The sequence below is a fragment of the Artibeus jamaicensis genome, unplaced genomic scaffold (genome assembly GCF_021234435.1).
Source record: "Artibeus jamaicensis isolate MK-2021 breed Jamaican fruit bat unplaced genomic scaffold, CSHL_Jam_final contig_797, whole genome shotgun sequence".
NCBI lineage: Eukaryota > Metazoa > Chordata > Mammalia > Chiroptera > Phyllostomidae > Artibeus > Artibeus jamaicensis.
In genome coordinates, this window is record NW_026521977.1 from 16,600,369 (window position 1) to 16,625,157 (window position 24,789).

The 24,789-nt window shown below is 41.2% G+C and overlaps 1 protein-coding gene across 1 annotated transcript in view; it reads right to left on the bottom strand.

The window, feature by feature from the left end:
* KCNA4 (potassium voltage-gated channel subfamily A member 4) overlaps positions 1-24,789 on the bottom strand; it is a 300,918-nt gene that overhangs the window by 257,318 nt on the left and 18,811 nt on the right. The window lies entirely within an intron of this gene.

Sequence of the window (24,789 nt, forward strand, 5' to 3'; positions counted from 1 at the left end):
AAGTCGATGTTCCATCTGTTTTTGTGACTTGTCCAATCTCTCTGCCATCAGAAGAGCAAGTTTTTGTTGAGGGCCCTTAACCCTTCCCACAACACTTTGTTCTTTTTAGTTATTGACTCAGTCTCTCACTCTGACACTTCATTATCTAATCATTTTGGAAATGGACATACCTTCCATGGATGTTTGAAGCTGCTAATATGGAGAGAGAGAGGGTTGAGTTCCATGCTCTGAACAGAGCATTGCATCCAATGCCATGGACATCACACCCACAGGCAAGAACACAGCAAAGCAAGCCCACCCCTCCGTAGATGATACCAGATTCCTACCTACTGCTCTCGTTGTTAAACCTGGGCCTTTGCTTTCAGCCAAGTCAGGTCTCTCAGTGGAGACAAGACAGGATTGCAAACTGTTAAGATTTAGAGCTTGGCTGGAGAAGCCAAGAAGAAATGGGCTTTTCTACTTCTCTGCTCTTAGCTTAGATTCTTCATCCCCTGGATAGACAATCTTACATCATCTATTCTTCCTTCCATGATTTCTTACCAGAAATTATCTTAAAGGGTACAAATAACAGCTTCCCGTCCCACTTAGAGTAAAAGCAATGTCTTTGTAAGGCCCTCATCATCGAGACACCAGCCAAACACCCACCCACACTCTTCATTCTTTCTCCAACCTTCAGGTGCCCTCGCCTGTGTGTTAGTCCCTGAACACTCCAGGCACATTCCTGCTTCAGGGCCTTTGCACTGGCTCCTCCCTCTGTGTGGGTCGCTCTCAATGCAGTGGACACTTGGTGAAGTCAGCTCTTAAATGTCACTCTCTTAATAGAGACAGACATCTGAGCTACCTTACTGAAAAGTTTTACCTCCCCGACCTCCCAAGCAATTCCTATCTTCTTTCCTAATACATCATATAACTCACTTTTGCAACCTTATTTTGTCTGGGTCTCCAATGAAATGGAAACTTCATGAAGACAATGTTGACATTCGTGTCTATGTCCTTGGTGCCTAAAACAAAGCCTGGTATGTAGTAAGGGCTCAATAAATATTTACTAAATTAGTGAATTAATGAATGAATAAATGAATAGCAATCATTTACCATAGGAGTTTTCCATCTCTCCATCATTCACATGTATAGGCCAGGTCCTTTCATTGGCCACTGGACGCATCAACACCATGATCTCCAATGTGAATGGCCACTAGCTCTTACCATGTTGCCAAGCCTTATGTGACATGTCACACATGTGTTATCTTATTTAATCTTCACAACCAGCCCCTGAGCCGAGTGTGATCATCCCTGGTTTTCAATGAATAAAGGATGAACCAAGGAGATCGAGTAACCTGTCGATGCTGGCATATTAGCACGAGGTGGAGTGCAAATGCAGGTTGAAGTTTGTCTGACACAGTGGGTCTCAACCAGAGGGCGATTTTGCACCCCCTCCCTGGACATTTGGTAATGTCTGGATTCATTCTTCATCATTACAACTGAGGAGTTGCTACTGACATCTAGCGGGCAGATAAATGTCAGAGATGCTGCTGAACATCCTGCAATGCACGGGCCATCTCTCCCACAGTGAAGGATTATCCAGCCCCAAAGGTCAATTGTGCTGAGGTTGAGAAACCCTGGTCTAACTCCATAAACTGTTTTTAGTCACTTTGCAGTTTTGCTTGATTAGTTGCCAGTGGCGGTGAAAATGGCATCAACCCTTTTGTGAAGCAATAAGACAATATTCCTTCCTTGAGGGTGGCAAATGCTTTCATATCTTTTGACCCTGTGATACTATTTATGTAAATCTGGCCCCGGGAAATAATATTAACGTGGAAAATGTCCACAGATATTTATCATGACATTATTTGTTAACAGCAAAAATAGGAAACCACCCCATGTCTGCTAATCAGAGAATCATTAAGGAAACTTTGGAGTATCCACTTGTTGGAACATTAAGCAGCCATTAAAATGATATTTTTAAGAATTTATAAAGAGATGGGAAAATGTCTACATAGAAACAACAAATTTTAAAAAGTAGGTTTCTACCCTGGCTGGTGTGGCTCAGTGGATTGAGCACTGGCCTGTGAACGAAAGGGTCACCAGTTCGATTCCCAGTCAGGGCACATGATGGGCTGGAGGCCAAGTTTCCAGTGAGGGGCGTGCAAGAGGCAACCACGCACTGATGTTTCTCTCCTTCTCTTTCTTCCACCCTTCCCCTCTGTCTAAAAATAAATAAATAAAATATTTTAAAAAAATAAAAATTGGGTTTCTAAATTATATATGTACTATAACTATTTAAAAATGACAAAATTATACATACATAAAGGGGAAGCAGAAATAAACTAACATATTAATAGTGCAATAGGAAAAAGCCTGATTAAGTCCTTTCTTTTATCTTTCAGGACTTCCAAGGTGTTCCATAATAATAATATATTCATTTTGTAATGGGGAAAATCTCATTTAAAAAATAAATTTTTTTTCTTGGTAAGAACAAAGAAAGGTAAAGAGGGCGGCTGTCTCTAAAGGGAACTTCAGACCTGTTGTGGCACACGTGTCTCTTATATGGATTTATCAGCTGTGTTTATTAGTGTTTATTATTTATTTTTCCTTTTAGGTAATAAAAGGGAGAGAAACGTGTCATGTTGTGGTAGCTGGAACTAGCTTCGTCTTTGCTACTTTGTATCTACCAAAAACATCTTACTCACTTATCTTAAATGTGTTTTTTAATGTTTTAAAAACATAAGAATTCTGTGTCTTAGAACCAGGCCTGCTGTTGGGCAGCTGCTGTCTGGGGCCCCGAGGGGCACGTGGCAGCAGGATGTGCTTGGGTGACGTCCTCCGTGTGGACATCCGGAACCCAGGGCCACGAGGCCAGTGAGAAAGAGAGGGAGCCTGAGCTCTGGACTCGGACAGGCCTTGATTCAAACCGCAGCTCCGCCTTCTCTAGAGCATCCTTGAGTGAGTTCTTAACCCTTCTGCGCCCTCTGTGGATTGCAAGCCTCCGTTTAAAACCTCAACGAAATGCTGTTAACACGTGACGGTCTCCATGCTCTGCGAATACTAGGACTTGGGACCACTCACTTGAAAGCTGTCCCACCACCAGCCTAGTTCTTCACCCCCACCCTCCACTCCACTTTCCAGAGATGTCTTTAATCTCAAGAAAATTTGATAGGGTGCTATCTATGAAAGCCTCATCCAAGACACTTTACCTTTGGGCTTTTAAAAAAATTAAACCTGCCTTCACCCTGTGGACAGATGGGAATAAGACCTGGCTTTCTGGCCGTCTTCAGAATGCAGCCTAGAACGAGTAAAAAGCAAAAACAAAGCAGCCACGGAGAGAGGGCATCCTCACTTACTTAGACACTATTTGGGAAACGAAAGAACACGGAACTCAGTTATTTAATTAACCCTCAGAGTCTCTGCAATGCAAACATTTTCTTTGTAAAGCCCTGAGACCTCTCCTGTTCCCAACCAGCAGGACTTTATTTCTGCCTCTCCTTCTATTCTCTTTGCTCTTGAGCCTCCTGTAATGCATTGTTAGATGACTTGTTTGCACAGAGGGACAGGATTCCCCCCCCCCCAAAATTCTTTAGGCATTAGAAATGTTCTGTCTTATCAATTTTCCATGTACTGGCCCTCTATTCCCTAATGGCACTGGATTGGTACACATTGCAGACACTGGCCCAGAAACAAAAGAAAAGGCAAGAAGATAGAGATACACACAGCCGGGCTCCTGGGCTATTCCCAGAGTGTCCCACTGACAATGCTGTGTGGAAGGGAAATTGTTCTATCAGCGACTGTGTTAGATTCATGACCCCACCACAACCTTGAATTGGCCTTTAGTTGTCGCTGATGGGAACTGAAGAACAGCGCCTGTCGACATGATTGCTACTCTCCAATGAATCAGAACATACAGGGCGAGGAGCAGCACATTAAACCAGCTACAGAAATATATCACTGTACTTTTATATAGATGTATTGCTTTTGCCCAGGCATATAAATGATTGGGCCAGCCACTTATTTTTTTTTCAAGGACTATAAATTTAAAATAAGCTAAGGGTTTTAAAATTATGTTCTTTTTAAAAAAATCAAGGTAGCTATTTTAAGGCAACAGTCAAATATTTAAAGATCATCTTATATGGATATTTCAGCCACTGTCACTGGAGGGAGAAATCAGCTCTTGCCACTGGCACTCGGGTTACTTAACACGGGCATCAACTTATCATGCGTTGTCATTTGCTAACTGATCTTTTTTAGAAAAGCAAATGTTTCCCCAATTCACTTCCCTGCCTGCTTCCTGGAGAAAGTATAGCTCACAAATTTCAGTTGGGATTTAAACTGATAGCAAGCATTCCTACCAGCCTAGAACATGGTGCTGTGAGAGTTAAGGTGTTCAGAGAAAGTGAAGGGCAGGGAATGACTGATTCTTAAATTTGGAGGTGATAGGTCCCATCGAGACCGAGCATATATTGAAGCCTCCCAGAGGCACATATATATGCTCTCACTTACAAGCAAAATGTTTCATTTTACTTCAAGGACTCACACACTTTCTGAAGCGCCCCCCTCCCCACCATGGAGGCCAGGTCGAGATCCCCTGCCTTTCGGGTTATCTTATAAAAAGCTCTAAAGTTGTGATATACTAGGATGAAATGATGAGCTGTAAAACATGTCTCGAGTGGTTGGTAACTAATAATAGGTAAAGTACAGGTGTTTGTACATAATTTACTTTTTAGAAGTAGGTCCAGTTGAGAAGACTCAAAGGTTTTCCTATAACAGCAATCCATTTTGCTTGTCGCCACAGGTAATAAGACCTCCAGAGGTCTAACCCCTGCCTCCCTCCCTCACATCACCTCTTAACACTTTTCTCCCCACCCCAAATGCTCCAGCCACGTGACCTCCTTTCTAAATTCCAGCTCACCAAGCTCTTTCCTGCCTTGGGTTATTTTTAATGCTGGGCAAGCATTTTTAATGTTCTAGGCACAGTGCGAACAAGGCCACAATATCTGTCTTTTGTGGATCTTATATTCTGTGGACGGAAATAGGCAATAGATGCATGAATAAATCTATAAGGTTGATCATTGCAAATGTTAGGAAGCAATTACAAAAGGATGACAATGAGATAGAGAGTGACTGATGGGTGGCCACTTAATGCCTTTCTGAGAAGATTTTAGCTGAAATGGGAGAAATGAGAAAGAGCTGCTGGTTAAAGAAAACACTTTTCAGCAGTAAGTGCAAATGCCCCAAGGCTGGAAAGAACTCGGTAGTTTGGAAGGTCAGAAAGGAGGCCACACAGCAGCTGATATGCTTCTCTGCAGGAGAAACTTACAGATCTCTGCTGCTGACAAAGGTATTGTTGTGCCATAGCACTTGTGGTAATTACAAACATAGTGTTTTATTTCGCTGCAACAATTTTGAGTTTTTGTCAAAACGTAGATATGCAAATTGAGGTTATTTGAGACATAATTTCAGGTGAAATACCATGAGACATGGAGTAGTCAAATAATTTGCTCAGAGTCACACAGCTAGTTAATAAGTTAGCTTAGCAGAAGATACCAAAGGAAAAACCTGGCTTCTACAGCTGCAGGGTGATATTCTCACACCACACCATTCTGTCTCCTAGTCATCTTTATATAACTTACCAAAGGTTGCTTTTTCTTGAAAACTCATCTGGAGCTTGGTTGCTTATGCAGCTGTGGCCCAAAGACACACCATCATTACATGGTTTTAAGCTTTTATGAGCTTTTGTTAAAAATCTAATAAAAATTAGGATAGTATAAGCAGCCTCTGGGACAACTCCAAGAAATTCAACATTTGCATCATAGGAGTGACAGAAGGAGGGAAAAAAAGAGCAAGAAATTGGAAATGTAGAGGCTTCTGGTCAAATGGAGGTGTAGGTAGACATGCCTCACCTCCTTGCACAACTATAAGAAGAAACACAACTAACTTAAAAATGAAAACCACTCAAAACTGCCAGAAAGTCACCCAGAAAAATACCCAGAACTGTGCAAAAGTCAGATAATCAAGAATTTACAAAACCTATATTCATCCAGACAGGTAGGAAGGGCAGAGATGGGGAATTTTAAGGCAGAGAGGACTCAGGGTGGCGATGGCAAGCTGGAGGCAGAGAGTAGGTGAGGCATGGCCAGCAGAAGGACAGGCCCACATTCACATGTGGTGGATAAAAATCAGGGAAACACCTTGTGAGCGAGTGAGCCCAGCCCCAGGCCAGACCAGACCACACAGCCCAGGGCTCCAGTGCTGGAAAAAAGAAAGTCTCATATAACTTCTGGCTGTATAAACCCAGTGGGGGTTGAAGCTGCAGAAGACACTGAGGGAGAGCCGGGAATATATGCAAACCCACCCACCCTCAGAACCACAGTCAGGACAGCAGCTGAAGGGATGCCAGTTGCCCACAAGAAGTGGGTGAAGTGGGTAAAGGACTGGAAACAGGATGTGGGCCAGATGAGCCCCTAGATTGCTTCCTCTTCGACCCCTCCTCCACACACAGAGCCATGGCTGCCCCACCCTGGCATACAAAGCTCCACTCCATACAACTTAACAGTTGCACTAAAATGTAATCAAAGTGGCTCTACCTAGTACATAGACACAGGGAGGCTGCCAAAATCAGGAGACGAAGAAATATGGCCCAAGTGAAGGAACAGAACAGAACTCCAGAAAAAGAACTAAGCAATGTGGAGATAGCCAATCTATCAGACAGAGTTCTGAACCTATGCAGAGTTTAAAATACTGGTGGTTATAATACTCAGAAATCTGATTGAATATGGCAAAAGCATTAGGGAAGAAATGAAGGCTCTACTAAGGGAAATAAAGAAAAATTCACAGGAAACCAACAGTGAAGGGAAGGAAGCCAGGATTCAAATCAATAATGTGGAACATCATAGAAAAATAAACATTTGAACAGAACAAAATGAAGAAACAGAATTTTTAAAAAATGAGGAGAGCTGAAGAGGACTCTGGGACATCTCCAAAAGGGCCAACATCTGAATTACAGGGATGCCAGAAGCAGAAGAGGGAGAGCAAGAAATTGGAAATCTATTTGAAAAAATAATGAAAGAAAAATTTCCCAGTTTGGTGAGGAAAATAGACATGCTAGTCCAGGAAGCACAGAGAGTCCCAAACAACATGGATGTAAAAAGCCCCACTCCAAGATACATCATAATTAAAATGCCAAAGGTTAAATACAAAGAGAGGGTCTTAAAAGCAGCAAGAGAAAAGAAGTTAGTTACCTACAGGGGAGTTCCCAGAAGACTGTCAGATGATTTCTCAGAAGAAACATTGCAGGCTAGAAGCAATAGATGAGAAATATGCAAAGTCATGAAAAGCAAGGACTTACAGTCAAGATTGTTCTACCCAGCAAAGTTAGCATTTAGAATCAAAGGGCAGATGCAGAGCTTCCCAGACAAGAAAAAAACTAAAGGAGTTCATCATCACCAAACCATTATTATATAAAATATTAAGGGAACTTATTTCAGAAAAAGATCAAAACTATGAACAATGAAATGGCAAAAAAAATACATATCCATCAACAAGTGAATCTAAAAAACAAACTAAGCAAACAAGAACAAAGACAGAATCATGAATACAAAGAGTGTTTTGATAGTTGCCAGGTGGGAGGGGGATGTGGGGGAATGGGTGAGGAGGTGAGGGAATTAAGAAGCACAAATATGGACTTCCACCAAGATGGAGATATAGGTGGAGGAACCACCTTGCCTCTGTGCACAACCAAATCTAAGAACAACTATTTTTAACAGCAGTCACAACCAAGCCACACGGAAAATCGACAATACGGAGTCCAAAGGACAACTAGATACTCAGCTGGACCGGTATGAGGAGCGAAGCCAGCAGCGGAACAGGTTAGCAAGAAAAAATTCCCAGGCGGTGCGCAGTGAGCGCGCAAGTAGCCGAAAGCGCTGATCCAGAGCGAGCGAGCTACGGGAACGCACAGGGAAGAGGCGCGGCGGGCTGTCTGGGTCGGTCGCGCACCTGCGTGCGGAGAAACCAGTGAGAAGGGAAGCCTGCTCGGGGCAGCAGGCTCGCACAATTCCGATCCGATAAACAAGCCTGAGGCATGTGGTGTGACTAAGGCAGGCTGGGCTAGCGGAGAGGACCGCCATTGCTCCCTCTCTGACTCCGCCCCCACACACAGCATCACAAACCAGCGACCTGGGTCTCCCTGTCCTGGTAAACAACTAAGGCTTTGCTCAGCTTACTTAACAGCACGAATAGACCAAAAATGGCTCTAGGACAACTCAGAGCCCCAGAACCGATAGATCTAAGCGATGAAGAAATAGCCAGTCTTTCAGATGCACAGTTCAAAACACTGGTTATCAGGATCCTTACAGAACTGGTTGATTTTAGTCACAAATTAGAGAAACATATGGAAGCTAAACTAATTGAAATGAAGGGAAATACACAGGAAACCAATAGTAATGGAAAGAAAATTGGGACTCAAACCAAGGGAGTGGACCAGAAGGAAGAAAAAAATGATCAAACAGAAAAGAATGAAGAAATAAGAATTCAGAAAAATGAAGAGAAGCTTAGGAACCTCCAGGACATCTTTAAACGTTCCAACATCCGAATTATAGGGGTACCAGAAGGGGGAAAGGCACAGCCACCAGTGGAAAACTTATTTGAACAAATAATAAAGGAGAATTTCCCCAATCTGGCAAAGGAAATAGACTTCCAGGAAATCCAGGAAGCTCAGAGAGTCCCCAAAAGAGTTGGACCCAAGAAGGGACACACCAAGGCACATCATAATTACATTAGCCAAGATTAAAATGAAGGAGAGAATCCTAGAAGCAGCAAGAGCTAAGGGGACAGTCACCTACAAAGGAGTTCCCATCAGACTGTCAGCTGATTTCTCAAAAGAGACCTTACAGGCAAGACGGGGCTGGAAAGAAGTATTCCAAGTCATGAAATCCAAAGACCTACAACCAAGATTGCTCTACCCAGCAAAGTTTTCATTTAGAATGGAAGGGCAGATAAAGTGCTTCTCAGATAAGACCAAATTCAAGGAGTTCATCATCACCAAGCCCTTATTATATGAAATGTTAAAGGGACTTACCTAAGAAAAAGAAGATAAAAAAGATGAACAGTGAAAGGACAGCAAACTCACAGTTATTAAGAACCACACCTAAAACAAAAGCAAACTAAGAGGACAGCTAGATCAGGAGCAGAACCATAGAAATGAAGATCTCATGGAGGGTTAGCAACAGCGGAGTGGGAGGAGGGGAAGGGGGAGAAGGTACAGAAAATAAGTAGCATAGACAGTAGATAGAAAACAGATAGGGGGAGGGTAAGAATAGCAGGGGAAATACAGAATCTAAAGAATTTGAGACACATGTTCATGAACTAAAGGGGGAAATGGTGGGGGAGGGGTATGCAGAGTGGAGGGGAATGGAGGGGGGAATAGAGCAAATGTAATGGCATAATCGATAAAAAAAAGTTAAAAAAAAAGAAGCACAAATATATAGTTACAGAATAGCCATGGGGTTATAGCACAGTATAGGAAATGAAATAGCCAAAGAACTTATACACATGACCCATGGACATGAACAATGGTGCAGAGATTGCCTGAGGGGGTGGAGGGTTCTAGGTGGAGGGGGGCAAAGGGGAGAAAGTTAGGACAACTATAATAGCATAATCAATAAAATATAATTTAAAAAAGAAACATACAAAAAATCTAGCTTAGGGTTCCTGATTTCTTGGCTTCATGTTTAGCTAAAGGTAAGCTAAAAATCTCTCACTCTTAAAGGAACCCAAACAGCACTAACCCTCTGGGCCAGGCATTGAGATCAATGCCTGTTGATACCAGGCATTACTGTTACAGGCTCGCCTGCCTCTGGTTGGACCCAGGTTGGGACAGACGGCCTCCCAGTATTGGATGTCCACTCAAGGGCCATTCTGGTTTTTTTGTGAATCATTTGTTCCCATCTTTCTTTTTCATTGTTGCATCATGCTTTTGGTTCTTTTATCCCTCCATTTTTTATGAGTTTTTTATGTTTTTAAGCGGATCAGCCCATTTTGGTATATGTTGCAAATATTTTTTCTTAGTTTGTGAGTTATTTTTTACCTTTTAAAAATGTGTTTCTTGCCCTGAGAAATTTTAATTTAATTTTATGAAGACAAATGTATCAATTTTTTTGCCTCTAAAATTTTATTATATAATACTTCAGTGCCAAGGAAATTAAGAAGTTACTCTAGGATATTTTACACCTCAGGGAGTGTAGGGAAGTAGAAAACTCAAAGGTTATGTAATTAGGTGGATTTTATTCCCACCTGGTTCATTTTCATCATTTTAGCTGTCAGACCTTTGGCAAAATCTTTAACCTTTCAGAGCCTAGTTTGAGTCATCAGTAAAGTGGAATGGTAAAATGTACCTTGTGCTGTCATCAGGATTTGAAATGCACTAAGGAAATATTATTATCATTATTATTACTTTCACAATACATCTAATTCTGATAATTTTTGAAATATTTTACTTATTTATTTTTTAGAGAGAGGGAGAAAGAGACAGAAACATCAATGTGAGAGAGAAACATTGATCAGTTGCCTCCTCTATGCACCCCGACTGGAGATGGAACCCACAACCTGGCATGTGCCCCAACCGGGATTCAAACCAGTGAGTTTTCATGTCACAGTACAATGCCCAATTAATTGAGCCACACCAGTCATGGCTAATTCTGATAATTTAATGAAAATCTCAAAAGATTTATCTGGTATTTTGTTCCCAATATTATCTTATCCAGACTCCAGCACTCCAGAACTTGAGAGATTTTCACCCATTCACCTGCATGTTCATTAAAATTGTTCTCTCCACTTCTTGAAAAGCTTTATCTTTTGAAATGCTCTCTCGTCTAGTTCTGCAATGAATCTAGAGAAAGTTGTGAGGATGAAGGAGTTAACACATATAAGGCACACTGAGGTGGGAGACAACAGCATCAAAACAAGCGCCATAAAGGGTTCTAATTAACCCAATTTATTATCACCTTATCTCTCCGAAGCCCTTTCCTGCTGCCCAGCCCCAAGTTCAAAGTTTTCTGGTCGTTCCCAAAGGACACATTCTGCAGAAACAGGAATCTTCAGCAACTCCTGGTTCTTGTCAGTATCACAAAGGTACTCATTGGAATTTCTATGGTCAAATGTGCTCTTTCTTAACCAACAATTCCTGTTCAGTTTCCCTGTGAAACAAAACAGATGCCCATAGGGAAGTCTGGAGACACCCTTGCTTTCAATACCATTCAAAGCATACACAACCAAGACTATGCCCCTAACCCCTTGGCAGCTGCTTCTAAATTATTTGAACATGACGAAGTTCCCATCTACAAGTTAATTAGGTGGAGGAACTGCCTTACAGAGTACAGATACCTTGCAGGGAAAAAAAAAAGTCTAAGTGCCCCATGGATCAGAATGGATGTTCTTCTAGTTAACTGATGTTTGTTTTTCTCATTGCCTTATTCCCAAGGGGCTGATTTGCACACAGTTGTCCTTCCACCCTTTTGCAAATCCTTCAGCCCATGCAACCGGCGGAGGGGAAAAAGAGTAGAAGTGGCAAATGAAAGGCAACTTACTTCCACCTCATCTGTAATATGAACACTACACTCACAGATACACTGTTTCAGGAGTTCTTTGTCAAGGGGATAGATACCACCCTTAAGTGGAACCATTTTTTGTTGCCATGACAATCGAAGAGTACTACTGACAGTTCTGGGATTGCATAATAAAAAGTAAATACTGGTTCTTTGTCCAAGTTTCCTGGCACAGAGGCCATAAAATCCTCGGAATCTCCTGAGTAATGAATGTCTTTTGTATTCTAATGAGATGAATCTTAGGCAAGAGTGTGGGGGATAACTTGGGGGTATGGAGTCCCTAGATAGCTTCAGGATGGAGGGTAGTCGCCAGAAAAACAAGCCATGATTGGAGAGTTGGAACTTTTAGCCCACTTTGCATCCCAACCCCAACCCCACCTCTGGGGAAAGGAGAAGAGCTGGAGATTGAGGCCGAACACCCACGGCCATGATTAAATTATTCATGCCTATAGAACGAAACCCATAAGCAACGGGGTTTGGAGAGCTTCTGAGCTGGTAAACACACTTCCGTCCAGAAGGGTGGCATGACCAGAAAGGGAGTAGAAGCTCTGCACCCCTCCCCAGCCACACCTTGCCATAGTCATCTCTTCTGTTTATCTGTTCCTAAGTTGCATCCTCAATAATAAACCTGTGATAATAAGTACAGCATTCTCCTGAGTTCTGTGAGTCATTCTGTTACAGAACAGAGGGACCAGGGCCAAGAGGGGGTCACAATATACTATTACCAAAAGTATCCCCCAGGTTCATTATGTCCACCGCCTTAGGAAAGACGTCTCTCAATGCCAGATATTTGTGAAAAGGAAAGGAAATGTTTATTTAAAGCTATACAGACTTAAAGTAGTGACCTAATGTCTTCATTAAAATATCAAAGTCCTTTGGGATACCCACAGACACCCACAGTGCTTCCTTCTCCCCCTGCCCTAATTTTGGGTATGGCAACTCAGGAAAAAAGTAGGCGTTCAGGATTCAGGTTGCTGGCACAATCAGCTGTGTCGCTGTCCAGGCAGGATCTCTAATTAATTCAAAGCCATGTGGCAACTTCTCACGGCCTACTGGCAAGAGTTCTTTCACCCCTCTTCCAGGCAAAGTCTCTCCTGCTTCCCAGGCCACGTGACCAAAGGGAGCACCCCAAAGCCGCTTTGGTCCTCTTCTACCAAAGCTGCAGGGGTCTGCACTCTGCCAAAGCCGAGTAGCAGTTCTCTGCTAAAGCTGCATGGTGATTCTCTCTGCCCCAGCTGCAGGGGTCCACACTCTGCCAGAAGTGCGTGGCTCTCCCTCCGCACTGCCACAGCCGCGTGGTCCTCTCCCCCACCAAAGCTGTGCCTGGCTCTCTTCTCAATGGTTGCCGAGTCCGGTTTTAAATCCTCACACCAATCCTCCTCTGCAGCCCCATTTCCGACTCCTCCCACAGTCGGCTACACTTGCCAGCACTCCTGTAGCCTTCCAGCTTTACTGGACTGCGGTCGTGAGTCCGGGCAGGCACGGCCCCATGTTGTGGAGCCAATCAACTCCAAGCTCTCACTCAGGCGCTGTAATCAGGGGGACCTGCCCCCCTAGTTATATCTTGGATAGAAGTCACTTCCTTCTTTCTGGCTCAAAGCATGGCCACAGCTGTTTAGCATATCTATGAAACCAGTTAAAGGTTACAGATATGTTAAATGACCATGTGAGAGGTTAGCCACAAAGCTGTTACAAAACAGCTCTCATGGCCCTGCTCCATGTGTCCCTTCCCCCAACTCACGCCCATGAGGGGAAGGGGTGAGGACACCCTAATATTTCCTGGACACCCTGAGTTGTGGACCCCATTCCAAATCCCTATTTGGGGCCTCCCTCTTGGCTGCACCCTGTATCAATTCTATCACATTATTGAACTTGTGGTGGGGTGATGGTAGTGACTTCCAAATTTTGAAGGTAGCAAAAGATCAAATTATCTTTCTCTTTCTTCCTCACAAAATTGTTGTCAAAGATTTATTCAGAATATTGATTCAAAAAATGTAAGAATAAAATGTATCAGAGAGGTAAAGTTTGTGAGCACCCAATTCCAACATGTGGCAGTGGGTTTTACCCCACAAAGTGATTCTCAAACACTAGCTGGGTGTCCTACAATTCAACTCCATTCTGAGACTACCTGAAGGCAGCATCAGATCCCAGAGGCTAAGTCCCACAAGACTGCCCCCCACCGCCCTGCTCCCCAACAAATGGCACAGGCAAACCCAGGCCGTCAGGCTACTCGCAGACCAGCTCCAGATTGGAGATTTCCACCCCCTTGTCCTGCATTCTATTAACTCACTAGAGAGACTCACAGAACTAAAACATTTTAGTTACTAAATTACCAGTTTATTAGGAAAGGATATAACTCAGGAACAGCCAGACAGAAAAGATGCGCAGGGCAAGGTGTATGGAAAGGGCCAGGTGCTTCCATGACTTCTCCCAGAATGCCACTCTCCCCAAATGTCCACAGTTCGCCAACCCAATGGTTTTGGTTTTTTAAAATGGAGGCTTCATTACATAGGCATTGTTGATTAAATAATTGTCCACTGGCATTTTTTCAAACTCCAGCCCCTCTCCCCTCCCCAAAAGTGTGTGTTGGGATGAAGTGGGGGGTTGGGCACTATGGACTGAAAGTTCCAACCCTCTAATCACGTGATTGGTTCTCCCGGCAACCAGCCTACTTCCGTAGGTGCTATCCAAGGTCACCTCATTAACATAATAGAAGACACCTTTATTATTATCATCACTTAGGAGACTGCAAGGGATTTAGGAGCTTTGTGCCAGAAAGGGGAGAAATACCAAATGTATATATATCTCTATATATTTTATATATTTAGATTTTATCTATTTATTTTTGAAAAGAGGGGAAGGGAGAGAGAGAAATATCAATCAGTTGCCTCTCAGACGTGCCCCAAGAGGGGCTTGAACATTCAACCCAGGCATGTGCCCTGACCAGGAGTCAAGCTGGCAACCTTTCACTTTGCAGGATGATGTCCAGGGCCTAATGCATATTTCTTTTTTTTTTAAATTTTTAAAAAGATTTTATTTATTTGTTATTAAAGAGAGGGGAAGGGAAGGAGAGAGGGAAAGAAACATCGTGGTTGCCTCTCATGCCCCTACTGGGGACCTGGCCCGCAGCTCAGGCCTGCGCCCTGACTGGGAAGCGAACCAGTGACCCTTTGGTTTGCAGGTCTGCGTTCAATCCACTGGCCATATTTCTTAGTATAAATCAAAATTTCACAGAGGTATTCTGTGCAATTAATTAGTAAAATTTTATGTTCTTTTTCTGGATTTTGTGATGCTCTGAATTAGTGTCAACTTTTTAAAATGTGTGATTTGTTGTGATTTATTTCCTTATTCAGAATACATATTTACTTTATACCTCACCTGGTATTAGTAACTTTATATCTTTTTTCTTACAGAGGGCCTCTCAAATTGTATGTTTCAGGTCTCAAAACTTGAATTCACAGGCCTGAACTAGCTATTTTGAAAGCTCAATTGGGCAAAGATGGTTTGTTTTATATGGTGCCCAGGGCTAGACCTTTAATTAATGGTAGGAGCTAAGGACCACAGATTTCAGGTCAATGTAAGAAAAAATATATTAATATTCAAAGCCTTCCAAAAATGAAGAGGGAAGCTAAGGGGAGTCGTGTGTTCCATGACAGCGGAGCTAGTTAAGCGAAAGTTTCAAACATTTGGCACGGCCATTGTCTGTGGTCCCACGTTTGGAAGGCTGGTTGGGTGCATGAGCTTCCAGATACATTTTGAGTTGAGTTTGTGCTTCTTCCTGTCCGTGCGTACCCTCGGACCTCTCCTTGTGTCCATGGCTTTGCTCTGACAATAGAATCCCGGGGAGCGGTGAGACAGAGCTGAGTAACGAGGGCGGAGAACAAGGACCGCAGCAAACAACAACACTCTTTTTATGAAGAGAAACCAAAGGCTCAGAAGTGAGATTAATGGCATGGCAGACTCAGCAGCTGAGAGGGAATCCACAACAGACATTTCCTAAAAACACCTTCCACACGCTTCCCAAAGACCTAATCACATCCTGAGGGAAAGACCCAGTTTCTCACTAACGGTGGAGGCAGTTGCTCTGCCATTAACCTTTTCAAGGGGTCACTTCCACACCATGAGCTCCGCATGCCACCCAGAAAATGTAACTGAACATCAGTTTTGCTTTCCCTCTTGTTTAACTGTTCTAAATGTCCTTGAACTGCATTTCTCCACCAGGCTTAATTTTATGGATTGTGGATTACATTTACTGCTCAGCACTTCTTGCTCAACCCTGGACAATTGCAGACCTACTGAGTTGTTAACTCACGTGGTCAGCATTAATGTCTGAGGCTAGTAATACCAAATGACTGTAGCATAGCACAATTAACACCTGGCCTTACACCTCCCAATGAAATCAGCACTTTGGTCCTTCTTTTTCATCCAGCAAAATCCCAAGGGGAATATAGGAGTAATAACTTGGGTTAACTGTGCTCATCTTCAAACAGTTCAAATATGGACCCCAATCTTACTAGCTATCTTGGAAAATTGTATTAAAAAACTGTATCCCATCTTAGGGGCTAGTTACAGAATTCCAGAGAAAGATGTGACTTCTTCACAGACCATGGAAATTCAGTAGGTTATTACTGATTTTTCCCCCATTAACTCCATTTTCTCCTCCAGGGACTTGGTTAGGAGAATCCCCAAAATTTGTTGTAGAAGCTACAAAAAGCTTTTGAATGATAGAACTTTAAAAGTTGAAAGGAACCTTAAAAGTCATCTATTATTTTCATCACTCGGCCTGAAACATCTTCTCAAATAAAGGTGACTGGAACCTGCTGCAGGGAGTACCTACAGCCTAAGCCACCCAGCAGGACGAACACCCCGCTCCTGTCAGATGAATGAGCTCAGGACAGTGGAGAACAGCGAGTCTAACTCGCCTCTGAAGGTCACCTGAAATTGTTACTACACATCAGCGCTAATAACTTTTTCGTCAACTTTTCCAGGCCTTTTTCTCAATTTGTCAGCCCCATTCAGTGTAGACCGTTGTTCTGCGAAGGTCTGACATGTGTCGGGATGCTTAGGTTGACAGTGCCTGTGATTCTGTTTAGGAGGAGGAGGAGGATCTGTAGCTGCTGAGAGTAGGGAGAAAATTCTGAAATGTCCTCTCCTGGTTCACTCAACCGTCCCTCCCATGCCTCCTATCAAAGGGAGGTTGACAAATTCCCCGATATCAAAACCAGCTGTCAGGACAACGTAGGGTAATAGCTGTCCTTGTCAAATGCACCAATTAATTCAGCTGACTGTCAATGCTGGGATAATTGATAGACTCCACAATCTGGCTGAGTAATGAAAGTCAAAGGCATTACTAAGTCCTAACAGGTCTTATAGTGGAACTGGGGCTGTCAAAAGGGGACCAATAAAGCTCTGCAAAAATGAAAACTTGACTTTTAAAAATGAATGCGTAGGTGGGGGTGGGGAGGATGGCTCCCTGATCAACTGTATCTGTTACTCTATGACCAGTTCCCAGAAATATTACCAGAAAGTACTCAAAGGAAAATATGGCAAGTAAGTAATCTCCTGGTTTCCCTGGAGGTTTGTTTGCATGTGGACAACCCACTGCTTGGAGATGCCACTTAAGATCGCAGTTGCCAGGACCTCTCTGCACATCTTACTCATTTTGCCAGAAGTAGAAAATAGAAATCTGGATCAACAAAAGCCTAGTCAAAAAAATTGGTAGGAAATATCCTTTACTTTTTATGACAGGATAAGCCAATGGCTACCATGCAATGAGAACACTCTTATAGCTAGAGATTTTTGCTGAACATATGATGATATGACATAAAACATTGTGAAATTCTTGGCTGCCAGTGCCACTTAGAGAGTCCTGGCAGGGAAGATAAGAACAATGTAATCTGGTAGACTCCCTAGTTCTGGCAGAGTCCCTAGGAAAGCAAAGGGAGCAAAGGGTCAAAAACCTCTAAGGAGGTTTCTGCTAAGAGAGGCAAGTAGGTAAAATAGTTCTAAGCAAGAAAGATGTTAAATATGTGGGCCCTGAGGTCTATTTCAGGGAATGACTTTGAACTCTGGTCTGTGCCTTCTAACATTGCCACTTGTTTTTTACACTAATTCACAGTGTTTGCTGAATAGGGGCATTCCTCAGCCCAAAGGTAATGGTAATAACAATAAGTAATTTATTGAGCACTTACTATGTTCAAGCAATTTGCTTAGATTTGATATACACTATCTCATTTAATTCTCACAACAACCTTATGAGGTAGACATAGTGAACGAACATTTTTAATGTGCACAGACTTCTAGCCTAACAAAAAGATACTATCATTTCCATTTCAATTTCTTCCCTCTTCTTCCCTCACAAAGAGGAAGGATTCTTTCTTGCTAATAAATGGGCTAAGCACTAATCTAATTAATAAGATACTTATAGAGAGAGGAGGAGAAAGGTGGAAGAATGGCTTGTCAATGGTTATGGGGTGCATGGGGTTTACTTTTTCAGGGGTATCTGAATAGAGAGACTCGGAGCAGCTCCAGGCAGTAGTTTAAGTAGGAGGGAAAGTATAAGGGTTGCATAAATATTGCCATAAACCAAGCATTTAAATCCTCTATAATGTCTTTGAAGGAGGCCAGCAAAAACTGAAATATCCTTTCAACTACATTCGGGATGTTAAAATCAGGGCTTATTATATGTGACAGGACTCTGAGATCGAACTACATGATCTCTTGAGTTCATTAGGGTTAGGGCATAAATATGACCCATTGAAAGACAAGGATATTGGAATTTAAAGAAATAACATAACTCACCCAAAGCTTTCAGTACATTTGGGAAACTGTGATTTAGCAGCACAGATGAAAATACCCCTTTTTACATTCCTTCCCATGCTATTCTGGACCAGTCCCATATTCAGTGATTTTACTTGGCCGATTGCATCTATTTCCCTCCAAGCCTGTACTCCAACTCTAACTGCTTTTCTCTCAGTAATAATAATACTTTTACACATTGCGTATTTACTGTGTGACAAGCTATGCCAAGTACTTGACTTGCATTTTCTCACGTATCATCTCCAATAGACAGAAGGGAATGCTGAAGTCTCGGGGATTATTAAATAACTTACTCAAGGCTGCACACACAACTCCTGTATAGCCCTGCTCAAAGTAGAAACCAGCTCTGCCTAAGTGCAGGCCTTTATTCCCTCTTCTGCTTTAGGACCATTGTGATGCTCCAGGTAAATGCAAATTGTTACTCTTGGGAGGGGGAGGATATTGAATCTGGCCCAGAAACACTCTAGGTGTCCTCGAACCTTGGCCTGTTTTCTTTATGATCACTTGAGCTGCCTGTTAGTCTAAAATGGCCCTGTCATTTGAACAAACTGTGTGCAGAGGAGGGAAATGTCTGGTGGGGGATCCAGCCCTGGGGATTAGCTTTCTTGGAGGAGCCTGATAGATAAGCAGGGATTTGTGTAGGCAGGCAGTCTTCAACTGGGATTTGTCAGGAGCGGGAAGACTTGGTTTTCTCCTGCAGTAATGTGAGGGGCTTGGAGCGAGTTCAGTGTAATGTTTGTTCACCTTGACTGTGATCTTCCAAATCACGGCCATGTTTCTCAAGCCTCCCACCTAAGAAAACACAGGCATGGATTTGTGTAGCGTTCCAATGGAAATAGTTTTACTTGTAAAGCAAAACATTTTTCTTCCATTCTACTTCATGTGGAGTGAAGTTATTTAGTGAGAAAAAAAGATGCAAAGAAAGAGAGGAAAAACGTGGGAAGAAAAAGAGGAAGAAAGGTCCTGTCTTGGGTTTTGCCCCAAGGACCGTGACTATGCCATCTCCTAATTGGACCAAGGTCCCTGTACCAGTGAAAAACAGATATTGGGTGTTCAATAAAGCTGTCCTTCCTCTTCTCAACCACCACTCCAAGGCAGGAGGTTTTCATTTCATTTCATTTCATTTCACTTTATTTTTACACTGGCCAACTGAAGCTGTCATGTTAGGGAGCTAAATGTGTTGTCTTGTGTGGGCGTCACATCCATCAATTAATGTTTCTGCCTTCTGTGCTACAGGAATTATCTCCACGTTCATCTTGATGAATTTTACTCTCCACCTCATTACCCAGGCTGGATACAGCAGAGACTTGTCATGTTCAATGGCAACCATCTCATGCATAGTCCAATTCTTTTGCATGCACACATGCCTGTGTACAGAGGCCTGTGAACATCTCATTGACTATTTTTGCATTAAAAACACTTAAATTACAACAGCCATACAAGTCCCTTGTAAAATAAAATCAAACATTACAGAAGTGATGTTTAAAAAGTGAAAGCCCTTGAATAGAATTTCTTTTCAATGCACTCCTGAGAATCAGATTACGCTGTATTTATACTCCTGTGTTTTCATTTTTTAACTTACTTTTTTTCAGCTGAGTACATAATAGTGAAATGAACATTAATAACTTAACACAGTCCCAGTGCACAGGGATCATGTAATCATATATCCTTGATGTCAGCAAATAGGAATTTTTCCTCATTTGATTCTGCTTCTACTGAATAATGGTATGTAGTGTGTTTGGGAATCAATAACCAAGTGTGTTTGCAATGTGTGTAAAGTAGGAGAAAGCAGGTATAGAAATAACATGCTTCTTATTTGTACTGTTAGGGATTTTTCTGTGTGGATTGGATAATAATATCTAGCCTGGTGTTTATGGAAGACTCTGTTCCATTGCATGATTCTCTCTCAATCATGTTCAGCAGACCCGTATTTTTTTAGAGGAGGTATCACTCTACACCCACATGTGGAAAGGAAACTGAGACCTGAAAGAATAAATATTTTGTCTAAGTTTGCCTTGCTAATCAGAAGCAGAGCCACAACCAAACTTTACCTTTCCGGATTGTTAATTCAGTGTATTTCCTACCATAACTCAGAATCACAAGCATTTATAACAAAATGAAAGGCATATAAGTTAAGCTTTGTATGCATCTCTATGTAATACTCCCCTTAGCTTTTCAACACAGGGGATAAGAGTCACTTATATTTTTGCTTTGTTTAATCTTCTCCCAAGGACATACTTATTGGTTTTAGAGAGAGGGGAAGGGACAAAGGGATATAGGGAGAAAAACATCAATGTGCATTGATCTTGTTTAAAAAAGATGAAAATTTTACCATTTGTGATACCAGGGATGGACCTGGAGAACATTACGCTAAGTCAAATAAGCCAGTTAGAGAAAGACAAATACCTTATGATTTCACTTATAAGTGGAATCTAGTGAACAAAATGAACTAATGCAAAATAGAGATGAACTCATCGATGCAGAGCAGAATGACAGCACTTGGGGGGAAGGTTAGGGAGTGGGGAGATTGAGCAAAAACGAGAAAGAACTCATGGGCGTGGACAAGAGTGTGGTGATTGTGGCAGGGAGGGAGTATAAGGGGGTTAAACAGTGATGGAAAAATACAACGTAAAAATTTTCCTTCTTCTTTACAGCCAAGTAGTATTCTATTATGTAAATGTACCACAACTTTTTAATCCACTCATCTCCTTGTGGACACTTACCCTGCTTCCAAATTTTGGCTATTGTAAATAAGTGCTATGAACATAGGCGTTCATATATTCTTTTTCATTAGTTTTTCTATTTTTATCAGATATTTTCCCAGAAGTAGAATGGCTGGGTCATAGGAAGTCCCATTTTTAATTTTTTGAGGTAACTCCTCACTGCTGTCCACAGTGGCTGTACCAGTCTGCATTCCCCTCGACAGTGCATGAGGGTTCCCTTTTCTCCAGATATTCTCCAACAGTTGTTGTTTATTGATTTAGATATGGTAGCCATTCTGACAGGTATGAGGTGATACCCCATTGCAGTTTTACTTTGTATTTCTCTGATGATTAGTGAGTTTGAACATCTTTTCATATGTCTATTGGCCATTTGTGTGTCCTCTTTGGATAACTGTCTTTTCAGGTGCTTTGTCCATTTTTTTAATTGGATCGTTTGTTTTTTTTGGTGTTGAGTTGTATAAGTTCTTTATAAATTTTGAAGGGATACTAACCCCTAATCGGGGTTAAATCTAAATTTGTTAGGGATATTAACCCCTAATTAGATGTATCATTGGCAAATGTGTCCTCCCATTGAATGGGTTGGTTTTTTTTTTATCTTTTGCTGTGCAAAACGTTTTAGTTTGATGTAGTCCCATTTGTTTATTTTTCTTTTGTTTCCCTTGCTGGAGAAGATATGTCAGAAATAATATTACTATGAGAATGTCTGAGACTTCACTGCCTATGTTTCTTCTAAGATTTTAATGGTTTCAGGTCTAACATTTAAGTCTTTAATCAATTTTGAGTTTATTTTTATATATGGTGTAAGAAGGTAGCCTACTTTAATTTTTTTACACATATCTGTCCAATTTTCCCCACACCATTGATTGAACATTCTATGTTTACCCCATTGTATGTTCTTGCTTGCCTCCTTTGTCAAATATTAATTGACCATAAAGACATAAGTTTATTTCTGGGTTCTCTATTCTGTTCCATCGATCTACATGTCTGCTTTTATGCCAGTATCATGCTGTTTTGGTTACTATGGCCTTATAATATAGTTTGATATCAGGTTGCATGATTCTTCCAACTTCGTTCTTTTCTCTCAAGATTGTTGTGGCTATTTAGGGTCTTTTGTGGTTCCACATAAATGTTTGGAATATGTGTTCCAGTTCTGTGAAATGCCATTGGTATCTTGATAGGAATTACGTTGGATCTATTGATTCAGTGTCTTAAAATACTGAAATACTTATTCAGTGTCTTAAAATTTTTGGAGTATAGGTCTTTTATATTCTTGGTAAAATTTATTCCTAAGTATTTTGTTTTAATTAAGCGAATGTGAATGGGATTGTTTTTTAGTTTTTTTTTCTGATAGTTCATTATTGGTGTATTAAAAAGGCAACTGATTTCTAGATATTTATTTTGGATCCTGCTACTTTACTGAATTCATTTATCAGTTACGGTGGTTTCTTTTTTAGTAGAATCTTTAGGGTTCTTTATATACAGTATCAGGTCATCTACGAATAATGACAGTTTTACTTCCTTTCCAATTTGCATGCCTTTTATTTCTTCTTGTCTGATTGCTGTGGCTATGACTTCCAGTACTATGGCCTATAATATTCTTTCTCTCTAATATCTTTATCTGGTTTTGGAGTAGGATAATGTTGGCCTCATAAAATGAGCTTGGGAGTCATTCCTACTCTTAATTTTTTTGGAGTAGTTTGAGAATAAATGTGAGGGTTATTTCTGAATGTTTGGTAAAATTCATCTATGAAGCCATCCAGTCCAGAACTTTTGTTTGTAATCTGTCTATTCCAATTCTCTTATTCTTCCTGATTGTTTTTGAAGACTATATGTTTCTAAGAATATATCCATTTTGTCCAGATTGTCCAACTTGTTGGCATACAATTGTATGTAATTTTTTCTTACAATCCTTTGTATACCTTTGGTGTCAGTTGCTATTTCTCCTTTTGCATTTAGGATTTTATTTATTTGGGTCTTACCTTTTTTTTTGATGTGTTGTTAAATGTTTGTCAATCTTGTTCATCTATTCAAAGAACCAGCTCTTAGTTTCATTGATCTTTTATATATTTTTAGACTCTATTTCATTTATTTCTGCTCTGATCTTTAATACTTCCTTCTTTCCACTCACTTAGGGCTTTGTTATTCTTTTTCAAGTTCTTTTAAGTATAAACTTAGATTGTTTGAGATTTTTCTTCTTTCTTGAGATAGGCCTATAATGCAATGAATTTCCCTCTTAGGATTGCTTTCACTATGTCCCATAGATTTTGGGTTGTTGTATTCTCATTTTCATTTGTTTCTAGGTATCTTTTGATTTCTTTCTTGATCTCATTGTTAATCATTCATCATTTAGTAACATGTTATTTAGCTGTCATGTCTTTGTGCATTTTGGGGGCTTTTTAAAATTGATTTTTAGTTTCTCTGACCATTACAGCCAGAGAAGATGCTTGATATGATTTCAGTCTTCTTAAATTTACTGAGACTTGTTTTGTAGCCTAATATGTGGTCTATCTAGAAAATGTTTCCTATGCACTTAAAAAGAATGTATATTCTGCTTCTTTAGGGTGAAAGGCCCTGAAGACATCAATTAAATCCATCTGATCCAGTGTGTCATTTAAGGCCACCATTGCCTTGTTGATTTTCTGCCTAGAAGATCTATCCACTGATGTCAATGGGATACTAAAATCCCCTACTACAACTGTGTTACTTACTGTATTCCTGTCATTCTCTCCCTTTATGTCCATCAAGCTATGCTTTACACATTTAGGTGCTCCTACATTAGGTGTGTAAATGTTTACAACGATTATATACTATTGTCAGATTGCTCCCTTTATCATTATGTAGTGTCCTTCTTTGTCTCTTACTGTAGCTTTTGTTTTAAAATTTATTCTGTCAGATGTAAGTACTGCTACCCCAGCTTTTGTCCATCCCTTTCCATTTGCAAGAAATATCTTTTCCCATCCCTTCACTTTTAGTCCGTGTAGGTCTTTCATTCTGAGGTAAGTCTCTTGTAAACAGCATATATATGGGTCTTGTTTTCTTATAGTTGGTAATTCTTGCTCACACTCATACCAGTGGGATCATTATAAAAGATACTAATAAATTGTGTGTTTACCGGTCACACATAACAATAAAAACAATCATCATCATCATCATCAACACGTATTGAACAGATTCTAAATCTTGGATACTACATACACCTGCCTCACATTTATTTCTGTCACCATAGCCCTTCAAAGAAAGTGTTAGAATCCATGCTTTTGTGGCCACACATTCATTATGTCTCAAATGTATTTGCAGGCTCCCATGTTTCTTTCAGCATGCTTATCAATGCTTATTAATAAACTCCTCTGAGCAGATATTCTGCCAGAGACTGAGGACAAAAGAGGCTCTCATTGGAGGGACAGGCATTTAGAGTGGCCTCAGTGCTGCTGACCACATGGAACTGGAGAGACACTGTCTCCCTGCTCTGCTCCAACCAAAAAGGGAACGGATCTGAGCAACAGGCTGGGGGAGGGTGTGGGAATGACCCCCATTGTAACCATAGTTAATTCCGTGTTTGAGGAGCTGGCTGAGCATGCCAGGTTTTGGGGATTTTGCAATGCATGATCCTATCTCCTTTCTTGTTTCATCAGGGGCTCATCTGCAACAGAAATTTC